Source organism: Diplotaxodon limnothrissa, linkage group LG6 (genome assembly GCF_057381915.1).
Source record: "Diplotaxodon limnothrissa isolate DT_005_m linkage group LG6, D_limnothrissa_male_GT1.1, whole genome shotgun sequence".
In the NCBI taxonomy this organism is placed as follows: Eukaryota; Metazoa; Chordata; class Actinopteri; order Cichliformes; family Cichlidae; genus Diplotaxodon; species Diplotaxodon limnothrissa.
Genome location: NC_140601.1, coordinates 39,534,970 through 39,560,939, shown reverse-complemented (window position 1 = coordinate 39,560,939; position 25,970 = coordinate 39,534,970). Strand labels below are relative to the sequence as shown.

Below are 25,970 nucleotides of genomic sequence, written 5' to 3'. Positions count from 1 at the left end.
AGGCGTTTCAGCCTAATTGGCTCAGAATATATCTGCGGCTTGAACTTATAAAGGTGAAATACTGGATTTGTAATGCTGATGCGACAGAGGAGACAGTAAAAAAGGCACCGAGAGAAAGGAAAGAAACCATCCAGATAAAGACGGGTGGGGCATAAATGACTGTAAAGCTGTTGTTTAAGGAGAAAGACAAAAAAATATCTGAGGAAAAAGTATGAAAATGGAAAAACTCTATTGAAGCATTTAGTAGAAGATGAATACTGAGTGTATATTCACATATTCTCTGTTTGTTCATTGCAGCGTTGGAAAAAAATATCAGCATGTAATTCAAAATGTCTAAAATAGTTTGGTATGCACACTGTTTTTACCCCTTTCATTTGTGTGTGTGTTTCCAGAACACACACCATGCACAAAACAGGCTTAAAATGTAGCATGGGCCAAGCATGCCATCTGATGTTACGGTATTTGCACTCACGTAAGGCTTTATGTAACTTAAGATGACGAGCATGCCATGCATTATTAGACAGCCAACGATCATTATCTACAACAGTCGCTCTAAGATAAGGGGTACTTGTACTTCTGTGGGTACTCTGAGTACCGGAGGAGGTGTGCTGCCTCCCTACTACTGAAGCAAAGACCCTGTGAAACAAAGGTTCATATTCCTGACTTTTAAATGGCACGTATCAGAAAGACTCAATGCCATCTTAGTGTCTCCAAACGATTACATAAAATTTTCTTAACAGGAATTTAGTGAAGGACTTTAATGATATAAAGTCTTTCACTGCTTCACAGTTGCAAGTCGTTATTTAACAAACCAGATATTGGCACGGTGCATTTGATTCCCTCCAGAAATCTTTTGCACAGGTCTGCTGCTGCAGGTTGAATCTCTTTAACATGGTCTGCACTGCAAACCTTCAGTTTGCAAAGGGCACCCAGTTAGAAGACAACTGTTTTAAAGGGAGAGGATCTAAAACCGCCTAAAACGGGATAAATAAGGATCATTTTGAATTCTGAACCACGCGCTCGAGTCCAGGAATACAAATATGGAGCTGGAAATGAGCATAATGGGCTCAGTGATGGGGTGCCCTTATAGCTCAACTGGTACTTAAGGCTAAAACCCTGAGCCAAGTTGGTACGTTCTGCTTGGAAGGATGTTAAGCAGAAAATGTCCATTTGGATGCGAACAGTCGAACAACGAGGGGTCTCATCATTGCACTCAAATGCACAGTCTGAATGATGTCGTCAACTCCCATACTGCTGTTTTAGATGCTCTGTAAGCAAACCTTTGAGTTTTTAGCACAAAATTATTAATTTAGTCCATTGAGCTTTACATCAGAGCATCTGTTCACCTCCGATTGTCAAACCGCATGTTGCAGAAAGTCAACGGGACAAGAGGAGAGCTGGGAGACACAGAGAGACACACACAAAGACAGAGATGCGAGATGAAACGGGCAGGTCACCTCACTGAGCTTGTCTCTCACTCTTTCCCTCACACGTACACACACCACAGGTTTCTCTCATCTCACACTTTGGAAGGGGACGGGGAGGAGCGAGCCTTATGAGCGACTGCAATACGGTTGCTCTGAGGGCACATTGTCCATTACAGCTCATTAGTTTCCTAAATCGCTCTTCATTTTCAATGGGGCGCCCTGTGGTCTAATCCCACCACGAGCACGAAACAGGAAGCCATGAGAGAGTTCGATCGTGTCGTGGACGAGCAAAGAAAATAGAGCATCCGAGGAGATGCGCACACTAAGGACAGGTATGAGCTCGGTGAAAAGGCTCTCGTTTGCGTTTGCTCCCATCCCCCACCTTGATTTATGAGCTCAACCTGGGAGATTGCTTTCCACAAGAGGAAAACATACACCAGCCCGCCTTTTGAAAGACAAACACACACACATACACGCACGCACAATGTCATAAACCTGAGCCCGCCGTCCACGTCAAGGTGAAATGGAGTAGGAAAACAAATAGATGTGCTCGTAGCGAACCACTGGTCCGGCGAGCAGTGACTCTGGAATAACTGTCGGACACAGGATGATTTATTTTTTCCATCTACCTTCGGCAATCAGCGGCACAATAACGACGTGGAGATGTGCAGGTCTGCAGATTGCACACGAGCCAAAGATGTCGCATGGCGTCACTTTTTCATTTGGTTACCATTTTGAACTCTCCCCCACCATTTCAGTGTCGGGCTTCTTTTGAATCATACCAGCTCCACATCTCTGAGCTGCAACCATTAAAGCCTTTTTCTTAATGTAAGGATTGTGTAGCAAGCAGGTGGTTATCTCGCCCACTCCCAGCGTGGAGATGAGGTGGAATATACTTGGGTTAAAAGACTGTAGCCCTGATTTTTGCTACAGAAAACTTCCTGGTTTCCATTTACAGTCTTTATGATTCATGTTTGAGCAGCTTTTGGTCAAAGCGCTCTTGCTGTGTCTTTACTGTGTCGCCATTGGCCATTTCTGCACTGTATGGCTATTTTAAAGACTCTACTCCACTTCACGAACACAGTTTTTCCTTTGTATGTGATAAGCTTTAGTTTTGTTTTGGACTTTCCACCACAGACAGAATAAAGGACAAATGTAGCGATTTCACGCGTTGGTTAGTGAAGCTTGAAACTGAGAATTTCCATCATTTCGCCATCTTGGGTGTTTTGCATGCGTTGAGCGAGGTGCCGATCTCACTAAGAAACTCACCTGGCTGACAAGTCCTCAGCCAATGGCCACACTTTGTATATATGTATAATTGTCCTTTCTCACTGTGAGAATGACCCAAATTTACAAAACTGATTTACTGGAAAGTGTTAACTAGAGGTCACCGAGTAAAGGCAGCCATGGGCTGTTTTTCTATCCGGTTGTTCAGTGATGATGCGACGAATCCTACTTCCGGGCCTAAAGTAGTCTGCGTTTAATATGGCTTTTGTGTTGTTAACATGTTTAATGTTATGTATTTTCTTCTATTTGATCTCAAAAAGCTCCTAAAACAGTCAGTGATCACTGTTGACCTCCCTCGGCTTTTATTACCGCTAATCATTTATTTAAGCTCAGTTTTTAAAACCTTAACTACAGCCCAGCCCATGCAGCAGTATATGAATGACTAACCTCGTATTGTGGATGGATTATCTCAGTTGTTCTCCTGGCTGAAGTTTGGTCCTTTTACAGCATCCTGCCATGCGATTACATTTGTTCCTGACCACTGAGAACACTCACGTTAACTTTTATCGAGTGGAAAAAAAGTTAGCTTGTTTATATTATGCTAACATAGCTGTGTCGCTAGCGGTCACGTAGCACATCATTATATAGCAGCTAGCCAAACTTCAGTAACCCTACAAACGTCACTGCTGTTTAGTTTTCTGTCTTCATTTATGTTGGAAGTGATAACAGAGTTGTACGTTTTAATTTGTTTCCAAAACCCCGCAGTCAGGACATGCTATATTGTATTTAGATAGAAGCTAGCGAGCTAACTCCCTGCTAACTTCTAACTCCGTTAAATGTCATAAATTCCGTTTTCATGGATGCCTGGATGTTAAACTCAATTGTTACACCTGGTAGAGCAGAACGCTGATCATTTTATTAAAGATGAAAGACTTTAGACAGTTTTTCAACTCTCAGTAATGCCATAGTGATCGTTTGATATATGGACCTGCAGCGGAGTTTAGGTCCAGACACGGCTAGTGACGTCAGACTGAACAATCGGATAGACTTCTATGCACCTAGAACCTCCAGAGGAATCGCCCCCTTCTGGCCCTTCTGCATTGGCTTTACTTTTCATACCTGGAAGCTACACCCATCTTTCATACTGTCTATGCTTTCAACATTTTACTGACCAAATCTCAAGTTTATTCCTAAAAGCAGAAATAAATACTTGTTAATGTGGCAGTTTTTTTTTCTTTTTGGCATGAAAGCCCGGCATAGCAGGAGCAAAAGAGGGGAAAACAATTATCTGCATTTCTAACCACTGACTGATGGATGGAACAGGAATTCTTGGCCTGGATTCCCACTAGAAGCCGTGAAAAAATGGCTTCTGTCTCCAGAGGCTAGAACAGGCATGGGCGAACTACGGCCCGGGGGCCACGTGCGGCCCGTTAAACGTTTTGATCCGGCCCGCCAAACTTGAAAAAAATTTAATAAATTAACCTTGTTAATGTTTTATTTCCCCTGCAATTCTGATGTTTCCTCACTAGATGGCGCACTCTAGATATATTGGCTTTGTTGAGGTGAAGCGGCGTAGGCCTATTACTCCACGTTTGCACTTTACCCTGTGACCTACCGCCCCTCTATGAAGATGAGCGGTCCCAAGAAAAGGAAAGTGGACAGAGAATGTCGAGTGTTCAAAAAGGAGTGGACAACTAAATATTTTTTCACTGAACACCGATCATCTGCTGTTTGCCTGATATGCCAAGAAACTGTGGCAGTTTTTAAAGAGTATAATATTAGCCGTCACTTTGCCACAAAGCACGCAAATTATGCTAGCAAGCTCTCAACAAAAGAACGGGAATCTGCTGCTGAGAAGTTGGCAGCTAATTTGAAGGCTCAGCAAAGTTTTTTTCATCGTCAAACTGCCATTCAAGAGTCAAGTACCAAGGCCAGTTTTATGCTTTCATTCAAAATAGCAAAGGCCAGCAAACCACTGTCAGAGGGCGAGTTTTTAAAAGAATGTATGGTAGAGACAGCAGGTATTTTGTGCCCGGAGACCAAAGACAAATTTGAGAAAATCAGTTTATCACGGCGGACAGTGACTCGCCGTGTAGAACTAATAGATGAAGATATCACCAGCATATTAAACAAAAAGGCGAAGTCATTCACTTTTTATTCTTTAGCACTGGATGAAAGCAACGATGTCAAAGACACTGCTCAGCTCCTCATTTTTATCCGAGGAATCAACGAAACCTTTGAAATAACGGAGGAGTTTTTGACAATGGAGTCTCTGAAAGGACAAACACGGGGAGAGGACTTGTTTGAACGAGTGTCTGCTGCCATCGAAAACATGAAGCTTCCCTGGAGTAAGCTTGTTAACGTCACCACAGATGGATCTCCAAATTTAACGGGAAAAAACGTTGGCCTGCTGAGGAGAATCCAGAATAAAGTGAAAGATGAAAACTCTGACCAGGATGTGATTTTCCTCCACTGCATCATCCACCAGGAATCTCTATGTAAATCGGTGTTACAGCTGAATCATGTTGTGAATCCTGTGGTGAAACTCGTCAACTTCAGCACCGTCAGTTCATTGCGTTCCTGGAGGAAACTGATGCGGATCACCAGGACCTGCTTTATCACTCCCGTGTCCGCTGGTTGAGTTTGGGAAAAGTGTTTCAACGAGTGTGGGAGCTCAAAGAGGAGATTGGCGTGTTTTTGGAGCGGCAGGGGAAGACTGATGAATTTCCTGAGCTGAGCAACAAGAGCTGGATGTGTGACTTCGCGTTTGCTACAGACGTATTTTCACACTTGAATGAGCTCAATGTGAAACTGCAGGGGAAGGAGCAGTTTGTGCATGACATGCACACAAACGTGAAAGCCTTCAAATCCAAGCTGGCTTTATTCTCCAGGCAGATTTTGAACAAGTCATTCACTCATTTTCCTACACTAGCCACGCTGAAAGAGGCCGGAGCAAAAGTAAAGAAATACAGTGAGTCACTGGATGCACTGCACGGAGAATTCTGCCGTCGGTTTTTGGATTTCGATAAAATTGACAAGTCACTTCAATTGGTGGCCTTTCCTCTGTCACAAGACCCCGAAACAGCTCCAGAGGAGCTTCAGCTCGAACTCATCGACCTTCAGTCTGACCCTGCCTTAAAAGAGAAGTTCAGCTCTCTGAAACTAAATGACTTCTATGCTTCACTCAATGATGCCGCGTTTCCAAATCTAAGGCGAAGAGCGCAGATGATGTTGGCTTTGTTCGGCTCTACCTTCGTGTGTGAACAGACATTCAGCGTCATGAACATCAACAAAGCCAGCCACAGATCCAAGTTAACAGACCTACACCTCAGATCAATCCTGAGAATCGCCACAACAAAACTAACTCCAGACTTTGATGCGCTGGCTAAAAAAGGAGACCAACAACACTGCTCCCATTAAAATGTGTGTCTCTCCGTGATACGCACGTTGTTAAAATGAACAGTGCGCGCAGATCAACTATAACGCTTCACAGACTGACTTGCTGCAACTGTTTCGTCCTTGCACTGGTCGTTGTTGACTTTTGGCACCGGGGAAACAAATTGAATAAAAGGAACAGGACAAGTACATCTGCATCTCCTACCATTTTTGGAAAAAAAAAAAAGAGTTAGGAGGAGAGTGATGTGATATCCTGAAGGATAACAGAACTTTCAGTGCTTTAAAATAAAATATTCATTTATTTGATTTTCAGTGTTTAAAGGCTCATTTCGAAGTCAGAGATTTTATTGTAATGCTTTTCTTCATTTTCATTGGAAATTAAAGCACATGTTTTCTCCATATCCCAAGATGTGTATTTTTCCCCCAATGAGGTGATGTTTTCAAAGCATGCCATCTATCTACTCCTGTTCCGGCCCCTTTGTCAAATGTTAGAACTCAATGTGGCCCACGAATCAAAAAGTTTGCCCACCCCTGGGCTAGAACATCAGATGATATCTGCTGGATTCCCAGATTGGGAAACAAAGAAACCGCATCCACATTTTTATTCATATTGTGGTTTTTGGTCCATGAATAATGGCGGAGATGTGAAGCCAAATGAAGCGAGATCACATTTGGTATATTTTTGCTGACTTCACCGTGTGTGCTTATCAGCCGTGTGACACCTGGTCAGCAAAATTTCTATTTCAGGTCTTCAAGGATGACATTGTGATCCACGCACTGAGGTGTGTGTGTGTGTGTGTGTGTGATGTATATATTTCTGTCATGCGACACTGTCCAAGACGGTCCAAAAGAGACCCAAATGACCTCTGTGACGCAAAATATAGCAGTCAGCCAAGAGCCCAGGTGTCAAACGCTTACTGAAGACTGATGGTGGCTCTGCATGCCTCTGTGTGTGTGTGTGTGTGTGTGTGCGCGTCGGCTTGCTCTCTAAACAGAAACATACAACCTCTAATGCCCAGAAATAGTCTTCTGACTGGTACTGTCAGCATGATCCGTAGTCTATTATGGTCCAAACAGCATGTTGGCTACTGCGGAGCAGAATTAGGCTCTGTAACAGTGAACTGTGCTGCTGAGGATTAGCCTACATAACCACACATGTATTAAAGGATGTAATGCAGGTATTTAGATTTTCTCGATTTGAAGCTGACCCTGGTTTTGTGCCGTCAGTGAGTGGGGAGCACAAAGGGTGGCAAAGGTTTGACTTTGTTACATCACAAAGAAAAAATCCAGGGGCTTTGTTTCATTGGTTTGTTGTCAACAAATGTAAATAAAATGATCATTTAAATTACAAAACTGAAAATGACATATGATTTTCTCCTAAATGGCACCCAGCCATCTCACAGTGTCATCACACAGCAGGAAGCAGGTTTGAATCTACTGGGGAGCTGAGTCTTTCTGTTCGCATGTCTGCGTGGGTTCTCCAGCTTCTTCCCACAGTCCAAAGATACGTAGGTACTGGAGTTGGTGTAATTGGTGATCCTACTATGAATGCGGATGTCTCTCTGTGTTAGCCCTGCGTCAGATTCATCCCATGGTAGCTGGTATGTTCAGGGCCCAAATTTTGGGGACATCTTTCCTTTAGGACTTCTGTTTCAATAATCACCATGAAAAACACCTTTTGACACATTTCCAGCTTTTCTCCTGTGATTTTAACATTTTGTCCACATTGTGGAGACACGGGAATGATAACTTTCACTTGTTTTGCTCTGGCTCTCTACTTTTAAAAAGGAACACGGTGCCCTCGCCAAACATGACTCGATATCTTGGAAAAAAAATGATAAATGACGTCTGACTTGTTTGCGAGGCAGACCGCAGGATATTAACGCTTCCAATCATGCACCATGGTATGTTATTGCATTTCCATTCGACCCTTCCCCTGCAGCATGGCTTTAGCAGCGCACACACACTCACACAGACGCACACACTCTAACACTTTGTATCCCCTACAGGACAGTGTACACTGTGATCATAATTGCTGTTTTGCTACCTGAGCATGAATCCACTACGTGATTATGCCGCATTAACACGCCAGCTGCTTTCACACCAGAACTACAGTCGACCAGGAAGCGGTTTCAGAGTTAATTATCGCCACTTCAGTAAGGTAAAAGTTGTTCGACGGAGATGGATGGAAACAAAACGCCACTAATGAGCTAATTTTCCAATTTTAAGCCATTACAGCATGTCGGCCTTTTTTTTTTTTTTAAATAAAAGAATATGTTTTTTTTTTTTCTTTGCAAGCAGCACCACGCCAACACGCTTTTCTGTGCAGCTTATAATATTGTGTGCGCGCGCCCGTGTGCGTCGCCGCTGCTCTCCGAGGTGCTGATTCTGGGACCACGGGGGGGAAACGGGAGCTGTCCGGTGCTCTCGCCATCGCCGATGTGCTGACAGGCAGGATTCCCGCTGCTAACAATGACAGAATACAATCTCTACCGCTGAGGAATTTGCTGTTCTACACACTGAGATTATTTTAGGAAGCTTGGCGTTAAATTCTGCTGCTGTTCGCCTATTGTGGCTTTTCTTTTCAGGGTACCGCTCTCTTCTACTTTCCATCCCTCTTGGCCTTTTCACTGCTGATAGGTGCTGCAGAATGTGTAATAAACAAAAATACACCCCAAGGAGTTTTGAAAGTTTGATTCTTTTTTCCTTCACATCAATATTGCCTCATAAAATACACTCTGTACAGACTCTGTGTTTCATGCTGGTTCTCAGAGCCTGTTCAACTTGTTCCTTGTCTCAACTTTATAGAATATAAAGAAGCAGGTAAGATGACTCAGCAGCACTTTATGTAACACCGAGCTCTGCGCAGGGTTTCCGAAGGAAATGAACCGCACTAAACTGTCAATTAACAAATTAGCTCTTCAGTAAAAGGTGCTAATAGAACATCACCTTGTTCCCATTTGAAGGTGCGTGCCCTCAAGGAAGAAAAATCTGTCCCTATTTACAAGGGGCAGAGACACAACCTCACCAAAATATGAACAGGTATTGTTTACTGTACACACACACACACGTTTGCTGTTGATGGTGCAGGTAATGCTGTGCTTTCCCAAGCAGTTTGAACTTTGTGTGAGACTGGCAAACATCCCCGTGTGTGGGGTAAGCAGATTTTCTGCTTTCTTGCACAAAAACTACAATAAAGGATAGTAGGAGGGAGGGAGGGAGGGAGGGAGGATGGAGGGAAGAGGGGGAGGAGAGGCAGGGGAGGGAGGGCTCAGGAGAATGACAATGTGTTTTAGTGCTTACCTTCAACAAAATGACGGTAGATGAGGGAAGAAGGTCAGAAAATGCACAGAGAAAGGGGAGGACTCTTTGCTTTGCCTGTCTCAATGTCTCTAGCGTGGCAGCAGCACAGGGCACGCTCGCAGGTAGAGCTAAATAATGTGACCGCATGCCTGCACCAAGACATGAACGCAGTTTCTGCTCTGCCACGAGCTGAGAAAAGGCGCAAAGAAGGTAATGACTAACACCACTCAGCTTATTGGCATACGGTATCTGTATATGAGCACAGAAAGGCCTTTATAGAGTCCCCAGATAAATGCCAGGCCTTTAAAGCAGGGATGCTGTATATCGACCTGATATCTGGATCTGTGTTGCTGACTGATAAATAAGACATTAACCGAAATCCCAAATTTCAAAATAAAATGAAAGTTACCTGCCGCTTAATCTGTAAAAGTTCTCATTACATCGGCGACTAACTGTGTGCTCGTTGATGCAGTCCCCATCCACGGGACTTTTTGGAAGTATGAGTGCTGGATAAACTGAAACGTTAGTACTATTTGGGACTCATCTCCACATCTCCTACGCAAGCCAAATTTTGTTAAATTGTTGCTCACACATGTCAGCTCGTCAGTGGCTGGCTGATCATGTGTAAGTGGTAGTTGGATGGTGTGTGTGCAAGAGACCAGGAAACCAGAGAAACTTAACGGGAACTACTGATAAGGGTGAAACTATCTATAGAAACACACACTGTGTTCTAGTTTCCAGGACAGCCTTTTTTGTGTTTGTTTTTGTCAAAGCCACTGGAATCTCACAGTGTAATTTGGTGTCAGTGTTTGACGCTGCCGGCAACAGCGCTTTTACTCCCAACTCAGCACGTACGGATGCCCACACTAAAGTTGAGAGTATTTTAACACAAACCCAGCCTTTTCCCCAGACCGTAATTATAGACTGTATATAAAAGAAGGATTTTGCCTAGAGTGTGCCGTTTTCATCTAATGCTGGTAAGATTGGTTAGAAATCTGCATTCACAATTGTGGGTGCAACACACAGACATACAAAATTACTAATTAGTGCTAAATACCAGACAAAAAGAAACAAGTTAGGCACAAATGTCAAAGATTAATCTAGAAACCGGTAAAATATTCACGCACAAACAAAGTTGTGGAGCTGGAGTCTAACAGATACTGATGGACTCCAGTTTCTGGGGGTTTGTAGCTTAAAAAAAGCACTCACAGTAAAATTCTTATAATGGAGGAAACTATCCACAGATATGCTTCTTAACCAGCCTCAAGCGGCATCTAGAGGAACTGTGCTTTTCCCAACTTCAGCGTTTCCACGACTGCGACTTGACTTCAACCGAAACAAGCAGCGAAACAAAATGCAGAAAAAAGTGCACTATTCCTAACCACGTGAGGACTGTTATCCATCCCAGTTAAACATGGCTGCAGTTGGTCTGTTCTGCCAACCACATCAAAGGACCTGTGCTGCGTCGTCTGACACGGCGTCAGAATTTGACGCCCTGGGACGAGCCCGTGTTGAAATGGAGCGCATACATCCAACAATCACAAACAATCTAAACATGCAGAAAGGAGAGCAGAAATCCTAAACCTTTAACCCTCCCACAACAGGCGAATGGATTTTCACAGCGGAGAGTAACGTGAAGACTTTGAGACTGACGCTGTCAAAATTACAACTCTCTGTCTAAAGTGAATTATCTCTGGCTCGCTGGAGCTGCCTGTCTCTGCGTCTCCGTGTCACCCCCTAAAGTTATAATATGTGGGTGTGTATCCTGGAATGACTGTGACAGCACATCTTTCTGGGTAAGGGTGTGTGTGTTTATTTGTGCAGATGGAAATGAAGCTGGCAAGGAAGCTTGGGAAATAGCGATATAACATTGAGAAATAACATGGAGGGGGGGGGGCAGACCAAATACACACATACTCATGAAACTCGCGCGTGCGCACACCACTTGTTTGAGTACTGCTTTCACAAGGACGGCGTGAACAGGCAGTGAACAGGCAAACATTTATTTGACACAAAAATTTTGTTTTTTTCTTCACCCCATTCAAAGAAAAAGCTTTAAATCAGATGTTTTCCTAAAATAGTTCTAATAAAACATGTGTCCCCTCCTGTTTTCACCATTAGTGTGTGTCTGTGTGTTAGACATTTGTGTTACGCAAACAGAACAGTAGTCCGTTTCCCACAACAGACCTCTTCCATCTTTCTCTCAGTGTGACTTATCATGGCGGATGAGACAATAGGACCCCTGATAGGTGTCCTGTGCCATGCCTGATAACGCTGCCTCCCTCCACCACAGCTGTCACGCTGACTGATAGATGGGCTCGGCCAGTACAGTCACACACACACAAACCTGTGGACTGATGCATTACACTCGCACACACAAACACAGGATCTGCTGACGCATTAGCCTGGAATTAAATATTGATTATTTGCAATCATTTATTATATTTTTTTTCCTTTGATAATATAAGCTGAGCAGTTAAGATGATAATTTTATTCATTTGTTGTAAGTGAGATGAAAAGTTCTGTGTCTACCTGTAACATATCTCTTGTCAAAGAAATTTATAAATGGAAAAAAAGGTTAAATAAACAGTGGTTTTGATTGGTTCGGTGGGAGGGACGCTGTGCTGTGATTGGTTGTTTCCTGACCGTCTCCGGTTGAGTGGACAAAGAAAGGTCAAAAACATACATACTCCCCTCACGTTGCACATTTTATACATTCAAATATAGACAATTTGGACTCTTTGACTCAGTGTGACTCACTCATTGCGATTACGCTGGCGTTTTAAGACAAATCCCTTCAGAGCTCAGAGTCGGGCATGAAACGTAAAGTAGAGATGAAACTCTAATTTAAAAAACTTTCAGCTTTTCAAATGTGTGAATTTGCCGTTTGCTTTGCAGTAATCGTGATAGCGTAGAAGTCTGAGGTGTTGCTTGGACAAAGGGAACACTGTGATGGTGTCACTTCGACCTGTGAGGCCGTGTTCTTAGTTTTTACTAACAATTTAGGGTTGGTACAGAGACCTGCTGAAACACGTTTATGCTCTCAGTCATCAGTGCAAAGTCACAATTCGGAGGTTTTTGAAACTAATTTAGAAAAACCATTAAAGAGGAAACTTATCCAAGCGGCCCATTTAACTTTCAAATGCCCAGACAGATGCCAGTTATTTGACAGCAGCCAATCACAGCATACAGCGCCTGATTGATCCAATAGGGTCAGAGGAGCACAAATTTTTTTTATTTTTTTTGTATACTTCCAAATTAAATCTGCTCCCTGTTGGCGATGTGTGCGACTAGATCTTTTAAAGTTGGTGCTCTTGGTAGTCGGAACCAGAAAGACTAGTTGGTTAAATAAATTATTTTTATTTTATTAATGTACAAACAGCAGTTACCTGTTTGATGTTATGATGCCACCCGTCACTTCTTTCTCTCTGTCTCTCTGTGACGTGAAGGTGTAAAGGAGGCAGGAGGAAGCGAGGCAGGTGACAGGTGTGCTAAGGTGTTCACAGTCCTGCAGTACTTTGATGTAGAAAATGGGCGGTTTTATGTGTCAGAGCAAACTGGCGTATAACCACACAACTACAAAGATGTGTAACCACATCCTGCACAGGCGTGTGGATGCTAGCCTGCAAGAAAGAAAGGAAGAGTACTCCTAACATTAGCCAGATCCACAGGCCTAATCTGACACTCTGTGTTTAATATACACAACATTTTACACTTTAAACACAACGCCAAATTTACAATGTCTATCTCACCCATTAGAGTATGCTCAGAGTGTTTTCTGACTTTTAGACTAGTCAGCTGGTCAAATTTTTATTCTCTTGCTTGCTAGTAAATTAGTGCCCAGGAACATCCACAGTACCTATAATAATGATCATGGATAACAGTTTAAGGTCCACGTTCTGCACATGTGTGCCGGTGTTCGTGCTCAAACTGTGTTTATAAAAGAAGAATGATGCAGATTCTGGGTCTGACAAATGAAGCTACTATCAATGCACTTAAACCTTCATTCTTTCAATGAGGAGGTTCTGGTTGCAGAATGAAGTCTGATTGTATAGAAGACGAGGAAGAGAGCATCCCCCGGCTCCCTCGCTCTCTGACCTCAGAGAACACTTTGGTGATGAGATTATGCTCTAAATTATTAGCTTAAAGTCTCACTGAATCCAGCATGGTATTCTTTTGGTAAATTATGGTACAGATTAGGGTGGGCCCACTCTGTGACTGACAAGTCTGCGTGCAGCATCCCTCGGTTTCTCCGTCAGATCCACCCCTCGCTCGTCACATCAAAACACCGAGATGCCGACAGCTTGAGGCTTCACAGCAGGACGTCACAAATCAATGTGCAGCATCACAGTGGCAAAGCCTCCGTATGTGCGCCATGGATGTGTTAAACTATCACAACACTGATAATTAATTTGGGGCTGATATCAATGTTTGTTTGTTTTTTAAATGCACATATTTCCAGTCCAATTCACAAATTAATAATGCAGCTTTTTTTTTTAAACATGAACTACAGTCACTACAGTTCTTTTTGTTCCTCATAAAAAAAACCCTGAGGTGCTGCAGGTATCTCTGATCTTAAAGCTTGCGTCGCAGTAACAGAACTTTTCTTTCTGCAGGTTACTGTAGAAAAAAAAAAATCCTGCACTTTAAGCAAATCAGCCCGTAAACCTGTGGAAGCTGAATGCTTCATGAAGAGAATTGGAAAGAATATTTCAAGTACAACTCAAATAAATTCATATTTGTTATGCAGGCAACAGCTGTAGGTGGCGCTCTTGACTGTTCAGTTAATCCATGTTGGGTATTTCCACCTTAATGACCGAGTAAGTGGGTGACAGAGAGCCTCAAAATGAGCATTTATTTATGTGCAAACATTGCTGATGACTGCTTTAACCAAGTAAGCAAGTTTTTTTATTATCAGTAGCATCTGAAATCATCGTGCATCTTGCAGTAAACACTCCAGTATATAAAAATGACTTACATGAGCGTAGCTGTACCCTGCAGACCCAAATAATTAATCAAACTATACAAACTGTGTGTGAATGAGAAGGAGCCGCAGCACCAGTGGGAGCGAGGAGTAGGAGGCGGCAGGGAGTGTGGGAATAAAGACAGGGTGGAAAGGAAAGAGATGGAGAGAGGGAGCTTTGTGCAACCATCAATCACCTTCTTGGGGTTCAAGTTTATTTGGCTTCATTTTTCTTTGATATACACAGCAGAGGGAGAGGAGCTGGGGGATGGAGAGGAAAGGAGGAAGGCATAGGAGAAAACAGCACGGGGAGGGAGGCGGTACCTGGGAGGGAGAGGATGAGGAGAAGCAGAAGAGAGGGGAAGACATGAGGTAAAAATGCATCTATAAGACGATGAATATGTGGAGTAACTGTGCACAGGCATTAATGTAAGCATCAGCATGCAGCGTGCACCAGGGCGCACTACTGTTGTATTGACCAAACCAGTACAGGAAACGTAAACTAACCCTGGAAGCAGATACTCCCTCCTCACACGAGGAACAAACCTCTCGAAAGAAAGAAAAAGTGCACATATCGATGTGTGTGTGTGTGTGTGTGTGTGTGTGTGTGCTTCTGAGCCCGCAGCCCGTCTCAGAGCTCTAATGAGAGACCAGGGCTTCCTCCATCTCCGTCCCCCTCAATCACTACTCCGTCCCTGCTGCTCTCCGCCTGTGCTTCCGTCGCACTTCATAACAATTTGGACATCTGTATGTAGGTTACTCTCACTGTGTCCGCCTCTTTCCCCCCACTCTCTTGTATGAGCATCTCATGCTATAATCAGCTTCCAGTACTCTGCCATATTCCTTCTCTGACCTGTGAAAGCATATAATCCATGAGTCTATCTGCCCAAGTTCCCATCCAGTTTACTTTTTCCAGTGCAGCCCATTTCTCTGTGTCATACTGTCCTATGACTACGTGACTCACTATTCCTCCTTGCTATTAAACTCCTTTTTTTTTTTTAACCTGTTTATCATCCAGAACTCTGCGTTTTTCTACCTTTCAGTGACACTATGGCACTGTCTGCAGCTCAACCGAGAGCTGAAAAGCCCCAAATAGTGCAAACAATTACAGCTGATTAGCTCTGTATTAGCACCATAAAGAATATTTGGATAAAGTGGTGAAGTTACCAGTGTATGCTTGCAAGCTTGGTTAGCGAGATTCATCCACAAATTGTTCATCACACACAAACACACACACACACACACACACACACACACACACACACACACACACACACACACACACACACACACACACCTGCTAATCAGTGCTAAATAACATAGAAATAAAATGTTTAATTTTACCACCAAAGCTGCAGCACGGGTCTGTTATCACAATTAACCTCACAGCAAGCCAAATTATTTGTCAGAAATTTGGACTGAAAATGCTCCCAACGCTGAGAGGTGACATGAATTAGCTGACAGCCTTCAGCTACAGCTCCCTAACTCTGAAATCGCTCCTGTGAACTTTATTAAGTTTGCAGGAGTGATTTCAAACCTGTGCAGTCGTGATGCAGGGAGAAATTCACTACAAGACCAAAACTGACTTTAATTGTGTGCTTTTTAAAGCTTAAAGTTCAGTCTGGGGTGACTGACTCAAGCCAGCCTCAAGAGGCCATCAGAGGAACTGCAGTTTTTTGTACTTTTGGCTTTATTTCAAAGCCCCAGATGTTTCAGCTTGGTTTTGACCACATTTTTGAATAAAATTGTCAGTAAGAGAGAAAATTAGAAGCAGCAGGTGTCTCCAACCTTTCTCTGAGGCTGAGTCAGAGTGCTGCAGCTCACAGAGGAGCACAGAGTGAGTAAGAAAGCGAGAAAAACATCGAGTTCTGGATCACATCTGTCTAAATAGACAGATGTGCTGCACTTTGATGTAGTTTGATTTCAGTTTCTTCTGATAGCGACAAACAGACAGAACTGCGTCCCGGTTAACCAACAGCCTTAGGTGGGCTTTTTTTGAGACAAAAAATTGCTATAGATGAATAAACAGTCTTAAATCTAGCATCTGTATTGCTAAGCTTACAACAATGGCCGACAGCGCAGATCAGCTGGTTTTGCCTTTGCTGCGATCCAAATATACGTGTAGCAAAACAGGAAGCTGCAAACTTCACTCTGGTGGACAAACTGTGCAATAGGGCTGCCACGATTTGTCGACTAGTCACGATTACGTCGACTATCAAAATCGTCGACGACTGATTTAATAGTCGACGCGTCGTTTGAAACTTTGTACGATCACAAAAGACGCAGGAATAAGTGGCAGGATTTAAGAGTGTAATAACGGACTGAAACAGAAGATGGCAGCATTGCATGTACAAGGATGTCAGCTACCGTTAAACCCCGAAGAAGAAGAAGAAGAAGAAGAAGCAGCTGTGTCCCAGAATTCATAGCGCGGCCCAGCGCAGTTTCCAACAATGGCGGCAGCTAGTTAGTTTTAATGTTACTCTTATTATTCTTTCTGGGTCACAAAATAAACGTTTAACATATTTTCAGGCGAGAATGTAGCTGTGTAAACCTCAAATATCTGCTCAGTTTATCAGGACACCACATATTTTCAAAAGCGCTCCGACGTTTTCGGAGACATCTGTTACCCACTAGCTCGTTAGCGAGCCGGGGGCTAGGCTCACTAGCGCCCTGAGAACACCGGACTCCCCGCAAATCGTTTTCAAACCCACCACCGTCTTTCGCTACTCAGGTTAAATATATATGAGTCACTTAGATAACTTAAAATGTTATTGTTTGGCTTTTTTTTTTTAGTATTTTATTTGTTCCTGAGTAAATCAGTTTGTCTGAGATTAAAGTTATAGTTTTTACACAGCTGAATAAACGTCAAGCAGACAGCTGATTATCAGAAGTGTGAGATGCTCCAGAATATACTCCAGTGTCCTGTTATATTTTAGATAGCAAGGAGTTTATTAAACTTCACCGAAACAATCTGCAAATTTCATTAAAATTTAATAAACTATCATCTTGTCTTTATTTTTAGTTAGCACAGACCTTAAACACTTAAAGCTGTAAGCTAATGATAGTTATATAAGAGCAGATGCTGCTGGTGCAATAAGCTGTAGTTTTACGTCTAATGGATGATGATCTGATTAGTCGACTAATCGCAAAAATAATCGGTGACTAGTCGACTATCAAAATAATCGTTTGTGGCAGCCCTACTGTGCAACATCAACAAGCATACCATGGTTAGCAGGTGTTCCTTGCAGCTCTTCTTTACTTTTTAACTTGGTATTAACCTGCCGTTATAAGCGCAGACACCAATAGATCGGCAAATACCTGATTCTGGCAAATAATATTGGGTAGAATTGGTCAGACTCTCTAAAATAAACTCTAAAACTGCTGAAGCTATGCTGTTAGCTTGATCCATGCTACTATAGCTCTGCTGCTAGCACACAGTGCCATACACTGGCACATTGTGAGTGATATCCGATCCAGGTTTTGGAGACTGATATCCGATACCAATATCAGATGGGTGCATCCTTATTCTTGGATTTTCATGTTTTTCGCTTGGTTTTCTCGACCATCTGAAAACGTAATCCTGCCTATCTGTACAAGGACAGCCTTAATCTCAAGAGTCATACCTGCTGGTTAGCTTGCCTTTAATGCTAATGTTTGAAAAACTAAACCCTGGATTGTACTTTCGTCATCAGACGGTGAGCGTGAGAGTTTGAGCGGATGCCTACGTATCTGTGTTTTGTGAAGAGTGGACTCAACCGCAAAGCATTTGCATTATAAATGTACCAACTACACCAAGTGGTAGACTTCAAAGTAACAGGAATAACAGGAATGCAACAGAGCATAATCCAGGTTATACTTCTATTAGCAGGCAGACTTGGAAGTTCCTCAAAAAACTGAAGTAAAACTAAATCATGAGGCTTAAGACCCCTGAGGTGAAAGATACTACCCACTCTAGGAGTAATTGAGTTCAACATTGTTTTATTTTTTAATTAGAAATTAGCCATTTTGTCCATCTAAAGACAGTAAATGTGATCTTGTCTGGAGTATACAAGCAGCACACACAGCTCTCTCTCTGTACTTATGCTTCTCCCACAGCCTCCCGCCTTTTTCTCTCAGTTTTCCTGTCTTCCTTCTGCCACTCTCCTTTCTCTCTCTTCTCAGTATCAGGTACAAGTCTGTTGGATTAGGCTCCTTTAAGAGCGGATTAGCTGTGTCGGAGCCGTTTGAGGTAAATTGCTCCGAGGAGTCGATCTACCCCCTTCCGCCGCTTCCACCACCATCGCTACCTCCTCCTCCTCCCTCCTCTGTAAAACAGAGTCAAAATTCTCAACCTAATCCTCAAAGAGCCTTACTGCACCTCCCCCTGTCTGCTTTCCCCTTTCTGTTTCACTTTTCCCTTCTCGATTCTGTCAGCCCACACCGAGGAGCGAGATACCTGTGGGAGGAGGCGGAGGGGTGGGCTGGTGTGTGTGTGTGTGTGTGTGTGCGCGTGGAGGGGGGGGATAGACACACGTGGGCGAACCGTATGACTTTACAAGACTGTCTGCTTTTGTTGTGTGTGCGTGAAAGCGTATACCTGCTCGAGCATGTCATCAAACAGTGCTGTTGATGGTAAGTGGCAACGTGTGTGTGTGTGTGTGCGTGTGTGTGTGAGTGTGTGTGTTAGCATCTGACTGAGCAGATGGGGCGGATGGAGTGCATTTTAGGGACAAGGGCGGGGTCACATCTGTGTCGTCCCCTCACATTTGTCTTGGTGTGTATGTGTCACTTGGCATGGCGGCCACATTTGGAGCCATCAACACACAAACAAGGTGATTAGCAAGTTGGGACAAACACATTATTATTGCTCTAAACTAAACCGCTGACCCGCTCGCTCTCCCCCTAAGAGCCAGCAGTTTTCCCACCAACCTCTCTCAACATGTCTGGGGGGAAAAAAAGGCATTCTGTTTATTCTGGGCTCAAATCCAGTTTGTGCAACACTGATAGCGCACTGTTAATGCAATCTGCAGCTGAGCCTTATGCCGTATTTATCACAAACCATACAACAAGTACAACCTGCTTATAGCCGCAAACATTTGGACGGAGACAGACTGTCGCATGTGCGAACGCACAGACGCACCGCACAAGCGAGCCTCGTCTCGGAGCTGCCATTGATTTGGGCTGCAAAGTGCTGTGGGCAACGGTTGCCGTGGCAACCGGCAGCCGAGCAAGGCAGCCAAAGTTTGAGCTGGCATGAGGGGAGTGTGTGTGTGTGTGCCGTTTATGAGCGTGTGCATATAAGAGGTAGGGCACCCAAGCATGCATTGACTTCTGTGTGTGTGTGTGTGTGTGTGTGTGTGTGTGTGTGTGTGTGTGTGTGTGTGTGAGGTCCTGGCGGGGTGACAGCAGTCTGTTTAGTATGCAGCCTTCTGACTGCATCTCCCTCTCTTTGGCCCACAGACACTGCATAAGAATGACCCCCACCATCACTACTACCCCTCACTCTCCGCCGTCCCATGAACACATGTGCACATGCTCGGCTGCGACTGCTCTTCCACAGATGCACGGGCGCAAGCACGCACACACACACTCAGACAGCACACAGACTCATTGTGTCATGACCTGTTTGCTCCAAGGTGAGGCCTGCAGGTCAATATTGCAGATGAGGTTAATATTAGAGAGTGCTTGATTACAGACACACACATAGGAACTCTATGGAGTCACATCCCCTTAAAAAGCCTGTTGGTGGAGGTGAGTATTGATATTTCCTCTCCAACCCTGTATTCACACCCCCAGGGCGTGTCGAATGGGTGGAGATGGTCTGTCTCACTGTGTTTTCTCTGGCGCTGACAAACTGAACCAAACACTTTTGGCAGTGGTGGTGTGTGTTTGGGGAGGGGGGAGGTCCCTGGGAATCGTTTTCTCTCCTGCTGCTACAGATGCTGCTCCCTCACACACACACACACACACACACACACACACACACACACACACACACACACACACACACACACACACACACGTGGCCTCTCTTATCTCCGGGAATTTGCATAATAAACTCGCTTTCATGCATATTTACTCTGTATCACACACACACACAATTTTAAATTAAAGTCGCAAACACAGCAAGCCACATACATACAGTATACATCAGGAATATACACAAGCAGTGACACACAAACGCACACACAATATTGATCGGGAGTAGTGAAGTGGAGCTCGGCGCTAACAGCCCTCTCTAAGCACAGGAGAGGTGGAGTGGTTAAGGAGGCGAGCAAGGAGAGGCGAAGGGAGGGAGGAGGAGGAAGAGGAGAGGTGACAGCAGGAGAGAGGAAGCAAAGTCAGAAAATAGGAGGGGGGGAAATGGACAGTGGCAACACAGAGAGAGCTGTTTGTCTGGTGTTTGTCTTAACAAGAAGCATCTCAGAGGAGACAGAGAGAGCTAATACACACCAGAACAGTCTCCACCCACCCACCCCTCTGCTTCACCCAAACACCTCTTCACAACCTCCACCCCTCCACCCATCTTCTCTCTACAGGATCTGAGAGCAGCTCAACTCAAGCCCTGACACGTGTGCCTGAGAGACAGAGAGGGAGATGGAGGGGTGTGCATGTGTGTGGCGACTCAGACAACGTGTGTGTGTGTGTGTGTGTGTGTGTGTGTGTGTGTGTGTGTGTGTGTGTGTGTGTGTGTGTGTGGAGGTGGGGGGGTTACAGAGCGAGCAGGAGATGTGTGTATGTGAGAGAAGGAGGGAGGGGCGGAGGGAAGGTAATATCGGCTGCTCCTGGGAATAAATGGAGAGAAATTACTTGGTCCGGGGTTGTGCTGTCCTTTCCTCCATGTTTCAACATGAGGTTTGCAGCAGAGCCCAGCGGATATTTGATATTCGATATGGATTGACAATAAAAAACGTTAACACAGATATATCCCCTAATGCATTTCTTAGTTTTTGAGCATTGCTGATAATTATTTAAAAAACAGTTCCAATATATACTAATATACGATACATTCTGAATTTTGCTCATTTCCAGCTCGGTATTTGTTTATGGACTCTACTCGAGTGGCGTCGTGTGACCTGATGCTCAGTTTGTTTTCTGTCTAAAAGAAGCCGTTTCAGCTCCCTTTCTGACACTTCAAGGTAAATTACTTCTGATTGGCTGTCCACTTCAAACGGAGGGTTAGAACAGAAAATGGGCAGGGCTTCTATGTGTGCAAAATGTATCCACAGGTATCCACTCTCACTGAGCCCATATAGAGAAAAAAAATATTGCTGAAAATTACTGACTTAAACTGAGCTTTTGCAGGGAAAGGCAGTTAAAATGACTTGTTTTTACTGATCTTACTTACAAAAAATATTCGCTTTATTTTCAATTTTTTGGAGATCATACACAACTTCTGTGCTTGTTTCTTTGATATTTTTATTTGCCATTTTAACTGTCATTTAGAATTTTCTTCTTAAGTGTAGCTGGGACATGAATGTATTTGTGTGTGTGTGTGTGTGTGTGTGTGTGTGTGTGTGTGTGTGTGTGTGTGAGACATATATGTGCTTTTATTTTTAGCACTCCCTATGCACTATGCCTCACTATGTGAGCACACAGAGAAACTCCTCTCTGGAAACAAACCCTACTGTTGTAAAAGGAAAAAAATGTATAATTCTTCGTTTTATGCTGTTATTATTAATTATTAAAACCTATAATAGTCAAAGAATTAAAAAAACACGTTTGCAAAATGATCGTGTGGATTTTTATTTGTTTTGTTCACGTTAAATTTCATGCACAGGAACAAATCTTTGGGCATCCTTGAGGCATCCCATCATGGTGCATTACCCACTTTGGCACCCACTGAAATACACAAGTGATTCTGCAAACATCCCCTGCTGGAGCCACAGTCTACTGCACATTAGTACTCTGATTTCTGAATTCAGAACATTTTTTTCCTGCTCAGATTTGAATTTCAAAGACACAGCTGTTCTTGTTTCTGTGACACATGTTTGAGGAAAAATGCTCTCAGAGTGACTGAACATAGAAGCTGACTGTCATAAAATCAGCTGATAATATTTACAGTGCATGGGCTTGAGTCTTGACTGAGCAGTGGAGGGTGTGTAGACACACTGAGTGGGAGGTTTTGGGGAGCTTCAGATATTTCGTCGAAAGAGAGGTAAGCGAGCCGGCGTACTCGTGCGTTTGAGGAAACGCGGACTGAGAACGGCCCTTCCTGGGATCTTCCTTTCTAATGTACGCTCACTCTGGAATAAGATAGACGAACTGGCCCTGATGAGAAGCATGAACAGAGACTTTGCCTCCTCCTGTGTCTTATGTTTTACGGAGTCGTGGCTCAGTGAGGACATCCCGGACTGCGCGCTCAAGCTGGAGGGCTTTCATCTGCTGCGCGCGGACCGGCAGGCCGCTCTCTCCGGTAAAACCAAAGGTGGAGGTGTCTGCTTCTACATCAATAGTGGCTGGTGCACAGATGTAACAGTGATTGCTCAGCACTGCTCTCCCTCTCTGGAATATCTTTTTATTCACTGCAAACCGTTTTATTCTCCGCGGGAGTTTGCTTCATTCATCCTGGCCGCTGTTTACATCCCGCCAGACGCGGATGCGCGAGCAGCTCAGTGCGCACTCGCAGAGCAGATTCTCCACACGGAGCGGACATACCCGGACTCTCTCATCATTGCTCTTGGGGACTTTAACAAAGCCAATCTGAGCCATGAGCTTCCGAAATACAAGCAGTATATTAAATGCCCGACCAGAGAGGAGAGGACATTGGACCACTGCTACAGCACGATCAGCGGGGCCTATCGCGCGGTGCCGCGCGCTTCACTCGGACTTTCTGATCACGTCATGATCCACCTAATCCCCGCGTACAGACAGAGGCTGAAGCTCTCCAAACCTGTCGTGAGGACCAAAAAACTGTGGAGCAACGAGGCTGTGGAGGAGCTTCGCACGTGTTTGGAGACCACAGACTGGGACACATTGAAGGCTGCTTCTAACAGCTTGGACGAGTTTACGGACACTGTCACCTCCTATATCCACTTCTGTGAGGACAGCATTGTGCCATCACGCACCAGGGTGAGTTATAACAATGACAAACCCTGGTTTACTCCTAAACTCAAAAAGCTGTGGCTGGAAAAGAGTAAGGCGTTCAGAAGCGGAGACAGGGACTGCTACAGAGAGGCCAAGCACAAGTTCACTAAGGAAGTGGACATTGCCAAACATCAGCACTCTGAGAAGATGCAGCAGCAGATCTCAGAGAATGACTCGGCCTCTGTGTGGAAAGGTTTTAGGAATATTACAAACTACAAGCCTAAAACCCCCCACTCCACTGACGACTTGCTCTTGGCCAACACCCTCAACGACTTCTACTGCCGTTTTGACGAGCCATCAGGCAGCCTTCACACCTCCAACGACCCCAACAATAGAGGCACTTTGGACACTCATTCCCCCACCTCTCCCCCCTCCATAGAGCCATCACCACCTTCAAACTGTTCACCTACAACACCCCCCTCCTCACCCCACACAAAAGAGGAATTCACACCACCTCCTCCGACCACAACTCTTCATATTCATGAAGCAGATGTGAGGAAGCAGTTTAAGAATCTGAATGCTCGGAAAGCTCCCGGCCCAGACGGTGTGTCTCCTGCCACCCTCAGACACTGTGCAAACGAGCTGGCCCCAGTGTTTTCTGGCATCTTCAACTCCTCACTGCAGGCATGTCATGTGCCTGCCTGCTTCAAGTCCTCTACCATAATCCCTGTCCCCAAGAAACCTAGGATCACTGGACTAAATGACTACAGACCCGTGGCTCTGACATCTGTGGTCATGAAGTCATTTGAGCGCCTAGTTCTCTCCCATCTCAAGACCCTCACGGCCCCCCTCCTGGACCCCCTGCAGTTTGCATATAGAGCCAACAGGTCTGTAGACGACGCCATCAACATGGCCCTACACTTCATCCTGCAGCATCTGGACTCCCCAGGAACCTACGCCAGGATCCTGTTTGTGGACTTCAGCTCTGCCTTCAACACCATCCTTCCAGACCATCTCCGAGGCAAGCTTTCCCAGATGAATGTGCCTGATCCCATCTGCCGGTGGATCACTGACTTCCTGACGGACAGGAAGCAGCACGTGAGGCTGGGGAAGAATGTCTCGGACTCCCGGACCATCAGCACCGGCTCCCCTCAGGGCTGTGTTCTTTCTCCTCTGCTCTTCTCCCTGTACACCAACTGCTGCACCTCCACCCACCAGTCTGTCAAGCTAATCAAGTTCGCAGATGACACCACCGTCATTGGGCTCATCTCTGACGGGGATGAGTCTGCCTACAGGAGGGAGGTTGAACGTCTGGTGTCCTGGTGCAGCCACAACAACCTGGTGCTGAATGCCCAGAAGACAGTGGAGATTATTGTGGACTTCAGGAAGCACACAGCTCCACTCCCCCCCATCATCCTGACTGACACCCCCATCACCTCTGTGGACTCATTCCGCTTCCTGGGTACCACCATCACCCAGGACCTGAAGTGGGAGCCCACCATCACCTCCGTCATCAAGAAAGCCCAGCAGAGGATGTACTTCCTGAGGCAGCTGAAGAAATTCAACCTGCCAACACGGACGATGATGCAATTCTACACTGCAATCATCGAGTCCATCCTCACCTCCTCCATCACCGTGTGGTACGCTGGAGCCACTATCAGGGACAAACAGAGACTGCAGCGTGTTGTGCGCTCTGCTGAGAAGGTGATTGGCTGCAGACTCCCATCTCTGCAGGACCTGTACACCTCCAGGACACTGCGGCGTGCAGCCCGGATCTCAGCTGACCCTTCTCACCCTGGACACAGTCTGTTTGACCTGCTCCCCTCAGGCAGGAGGCTCCGGTCCATTCGCACCAGAACCTCTCGCCACAAGAACAGTTTCTTCCCCTCTGCTGTTGGACACATGAACAATAACCACATGACTGTCCCCGCCACTAACACATGACCCTACGCTGTGTCACTGCATCATTTCATGTCTGGCACTGATCACCACCTGCACTCATGTATATATCTTTCTACGTAGCACTCATAATTCTTATTCTCATGTATATATCTCATGTATATCTCATGCACATATCTTTCTTTCTACATAGCACTTTAATTCTTATTGTTTGCACTGAAGCACCGCAGCAATTTCCTAATGTTGTAAACCTCAACATCTGGCAATAAACCCATTCTGATTCTGATTCTGATTAATTATGGTAAATGTTTTTGCAGCACTTTATGCCTCTCCTGCTTCGGCGCATAGTGAAAATGTCATTTCACTTTTAGGTACCAGAAAACAGTTGAAAATAGGGTGGAATATAATCCACCGAGGCTTATTATTTCAAATAATTACTTTCAGGTTTTCTCATTTAATATTACCCATGCACATAAGTCAGCACACATACAGGCACGATTTCGGTCCTATTTTGTGTTTGTCTGGCTTCAGACAATTCTGGGATCATTTCTCCTGCTTAAATGTGCACGTATCACCCAGTGAAGTCAGTGATAAATCCGTCCATTTTAATTTATCTGCTCCTTACCTTTAACTGCTGATAATTTTCAGGAAGATTTAAAGTTTAAGCAATCCCATGCTAATGTTCAAAACCAAACTCTAGCTTCTTCCCCGGTCCAACGATATCCACGAGTGGCTGTGAATTAGCCGCG

The 25,970-nt window shown here is 44.6% G+C and overlaps 1 protein-coding gene and 1 pseudogene across 1 annotated transcript in view; one reads left to right on the top strand and one right to left on the bottom strand.

Moving 5' to 3' along the window:
• maml3 (mastermind-like transcriptional coactivator 3) overlaps positions 1 to 25,970 on the bottom strand; it is a 141,803-nt gene that overhangs the window by 39,861 nt on the left and 75,972 nt on the right. The window lies entirely within an intron of this gene.
• Positions 4,580 to 6,074, top strand: LOC146631196 (general transcription factor II-I repeat domain-containing protein 2-like; annotated as a pseudogene).